This window comes from Otolemur garnettii, unplaced genomic scaffold (genome assembly GCF_000181295.1).
Source record: "Otolemur garnettii isolate 467f Iridium unplaced genomic scaffold, OtoGar3 scaffold00155, whole genome shotgun sequence".
Classification (NCBI taxonomy): domain Eukaryota; kingdom Metazoa; phylum Chordata; class Mammalia; order Primates; family Galagidae; genus Otolemur; species Otolemur garnettii.
In genome coordinates this window covers 355716-360040 of record NW_003852550.1, presented here as the reverse complement: position 1 = coordinate 360040, position 4325 = coordinate 355716, and positions in this window count along the sequence as shown.

Genomic DNA, 4325 nt, shown 5'->3' with positions numbered 1-4325 from the left:
GGGATTCGAACCCGCCACCTTAGGTGTATGTGGCTGGCGCCTTAGCCCCTTGAGCCACAGGCGCCCAGCCGAGAAACACGAAAATCTTAACTGAAAATGTTGGCATGAGAAAGGTGTGTGCAAAAATGGTCCTGAAGGAGCTCACTGATGAACAAAATCAAAGGAGAGCCGAAGTTTGCCAAACCAACAAGACAATATTTTGGGCCATGTTATCACTGGTGATGAAACAGGGGTGTACCAATATGACTCTGAGACAAAGCGCTAACGTGCACAATGGAAGTCAGCTAATTCTCCACAACCAAAAAAATTCCGTTAGTTTAATCAAGAGTCAAAATGATGTTGCTAACTTTTTTGATATCAGTGGGATTGTTCAATTATGAATTTGCACCAACTGGACAAACAGCCAAGTTTACTTTTTTGAAATGTTGAACAAGCCTACATGAAACGGTTAGGTGAAAATGACCTGAACTTTTCACCAACAACTCATGGCTCCCGTGTCATAACAATACACCAGCTCACAGGGCATTGTCTGTGAGGGAGTTTTTGGCCAGTAAACAAAGTATTAGAACACATGCCCTACTCACCTGATCTGGCCCCGAATGACTTTTTTCTTCATTTTGATGACATTCAGGACATCAAGGGTAATGCAACAACAGCTCTGATGGCCATTCCAGAAAAAGAGTTTCAAAATTGCTTTGAAGGGTAGATAGGTGCTGGTGTCAGTGCATAGCTTCTCAAGGGGAGGACTTCGAAGATGAGGTATGTAGCACTTTTTCCTAGGATGAGTTCGTGAACTTCCTGTATTAGTTGCTGTTCTCTGTTCTCAAAGATTTCACCAATTCATATGGTGTTTGACATAAAAGACAAACTAAAAGCAGTAATTAGGGTTGTAGCACTTTTACTGGGCTATGAAGACCAAAAATGAAGGTCACAACTACCAAGTGGCTGGGACTTTATTTATTTTTTTTAATCATAGCTGTGTACATTAATGCAATCATGGGGTACAATGTACTGGTTTTATATACAATTTGAAATGTTTTCATCAAACTGGTTAACATAGCTTTCACGGCATTTTCTTAGTTATTGTGTTAAGACATTTATGTTCTACAGCTAGTAAATTTCACATGTACCCTTGTAAGATGCACCCTAGGTGTGGTCCCACCAATTACTCTCCCTCCACCCAGCCTCTGCCCCTCCCCCGTGGCTGGGGCTTTAATGGCCAAGATCCCTGAAAATAAAAGGAGATTGTTATGGACTGAATGACTGCCCCAAATTCATATGTTGAAATCCAAACCCTGAATGTGATAGTCTTAGGAGGTGGGGCTTTGCGCAGTGAGACTAGTGTACTTATATGAATAGACACAAGAGAGATGTGCTCTCTCTCTCCACCATGTGAGGATGCAAGAAGACAGCTGTCTATGAACAAGGAAGAGGGCTTCCAGTAGAGCCTGACCATAATGGCACCTTGATTTTGAACTTTGAGAAATAAATTTATGGGTTTGTTTATTTTTTTATTTTTATTTTTATTTCTTTTGGCAGTTTTTGGCCAGGGCTGGGTTTGAACCCACCACCTCCGGTATATGGGGCCGGTGCCCTACTCCTTTGAGCCATAGGCGCCACCCGGTTTGTTTATTTATTTTTTTTATTGTTTGGGATTCACTGCGGTACAAAGAATTAGGTTACACTGATTGCATCTGTTAGGTAAAATCCCTCTATAATTGTGTCCCACGCCAAGAGGTGTGCTATACACCGTGACCCCCATTTCCCTCCCTCCTCCCCTCTCCCTACTCCCTTCTTCCCCTACACCCCTTTGTATTACATCATCTACTGCCTTTATATTAGAATTGAGCACTTTGGAATCTTGCTTCTCTATTCTTGTGATGCTTTACTAGGAAGAATGTGTTCCACCTCAATCCAGGTTAATACAAAAGATGTAAAGTCTCTGTGTCTTTTTTTGTTTGTTTGCTTTAGACACAAGGTCTCACTAGGTCACCCAGGCTGAAGTGTAGTGGCATGAGCATAGCTCACGGTAGCCTCAAATTCTAGGGCTCAAGTGATCCTCCCACCCCAGCCTCTCAAATAACTGTGATTATATGTGTGAGCCACTGTGCCTGGAAAATTTCTGTTGTTTAAGCCATTAAGTCTATAGTAGTTTGTCATAGCAGCTTGAACCCATTAAGACAGAGCTATAGATACATATAACCAATATTCTGCATGAAATTTCTCCTGGAGGCATTAGCTAACTTTTAACCTCTACCTGTTCAGAGTGAGAGGCAAAGAAACCAAGCATAAAGCACTGCTAAAATGCTGCACAACTAAGCAATCCAGTGATCTCATAGTTTTGGGAAGGCAAGAATGAGAATTAAAGAATCTCTAAGGAGGCAGAACCCTAGCAAATGACTTAGGTTTTTACAGGAGCCCCAGAAAGGGCTATACCTTATGAGTAATGGTTAAATGGCAATAGACTGGCCTCACTTCCATCAAGTTGAACTATCCCTACATTGTCTGTTGTTTAGAAAAAACATTTCATCTTCTTTTGAAAAAAATAACATCAGCCAGAGCCACTAAAATTTTCTAAAGACAATGTCCTACATTCAATAAAAAATAGGCATAAGGTGGTGCCTATGGCTCAAAGGAGTAGGGCGCTGGCCCCATATACTGGAGGTGGAGGGTTCAAACCCAGCCCGGGCCAAAAACTGCAAAAAAAAAAAAAAAAAAAAAAAAAAGTCAAGCATGCTAGAAACAGAACCAAATAACAAAATCAAGGAAAAAAAAAACAATATAAACAGATGTACAGGTAATTGGGACATTAAAGTTATCAGATATGGCTTTAATATAACTATAATTAACGTGCTTAATAAAATAAAAGAAATAATGGAGATTTTTTACCTGAGATACAGAAATTATAAAATAGAGTCAAATGAAAATTCAAGAATAAGTAATAGAATAATTGAAATCAAGAATTCAGGAGATAGGGGAGAAAGATGGCTGACTAGCGATACCAATTGTCAGATTGTCTTAGAAAGAAAGAAAAGTTTTAGATGAAAAAAAAATGTAGATGGGCTGTAATTCTGAGTGCCAAAACTTACTGGAGACTCCGAGAAAAGAAGTTGTGGAGCAGAACAAGAAGGAGCAAGATATCAGCAGAGAGTGGCCCGTGAGAGGCTTGGAGTCTGGTGGAAAGGGTGTTTGACGGATTTGTTTCTACTTCTGTCTTCTGAAAGTCAGCAGGCTTAGCTACTGGAGAGCTTTTCTACCCTCACAAGCCCCAAAGCTGCTGCCACCAGTGAACTGGGAGCTTCTAGAGGACAAAGTAATAGGCTGTCAGCCTCCTCAGTTGCTTCCCTTCACCACAGACCTAAGCCAAGGTGGTAGCTGCTATACCGCTTCTCCACCCAGTGTGTGCCTTTGTTCTCCCCCAGGAAGCTTCAGTCCCTCAGTTCTCATGTTACTCATTCCCACGCTTTTCAATTCCAGTCCGGACTGCAGGAACCATAGAGGGAGCTATGTGTTTCTAGAGCTTGAACCTTCTGGTGGGCTGCCTTCTGGGAAGAGGGACAGAGATGACCAGAGTGCTAGCTGTCCTCTGTTTTCACTCTTTTCCACCTCCTCCCTTCCCCCACCCACTGTTGCCAAGAGGCCTGGGTCGCCCAATGAGTGATGGAGCCAAGATTCCCAGAAGTGACTGTTTCCCCTCTATTGTCACATCCACTACATCAAAGCTCCCACAGAGAGTGGAGCTCATACCTTTCCTCTTAAAGACCTGCAGTGGACCAAGGAGTACCCAGACTATGAGCTCCCTGCCTGCTGGCCCTCCTGGGTGCTGCTCACCTGGCTGCAACAGCAGAGCAGGCCATACCTCAAAGTGGAGGGATATCAAACATGCTTGAGCACTACATGGGTAACTCAAAACCAGCATGCTTCTCCTTGGCATGGTCAGGGACTGAACAGGGAGGACCTGAGTACAGGCCTAGAGGCCAGATCCCATACTCTCAGGACCCAACTGTGTTGCTCAGGGGTGAGGAGGGGAGATTTGTGAACCAATCTTGGGAGGGAAGGGAGTGTATGTGGGCAGAACAGAGAGGAGAGTGCAACGTGGGTCCCAGCTGCAGCTTACTTGTGGAGTGCTCCTCCTCCAACAGAAAAGCCAAAGTCTTGACTCCAGGTGGGATCCTGAACAGCACTACTACTGGTGAGCTCAGGTAGTTTGAGCTCCTGCTGTGGCCAGATGACAGGAGACTGTAGGACAGGAGAGGAGGGAGAAGAGCAAAACCCGCTGCTGAGGCTCGGCGCCTATAGCTCAACCGGCTAAGGCGCCAGCCACG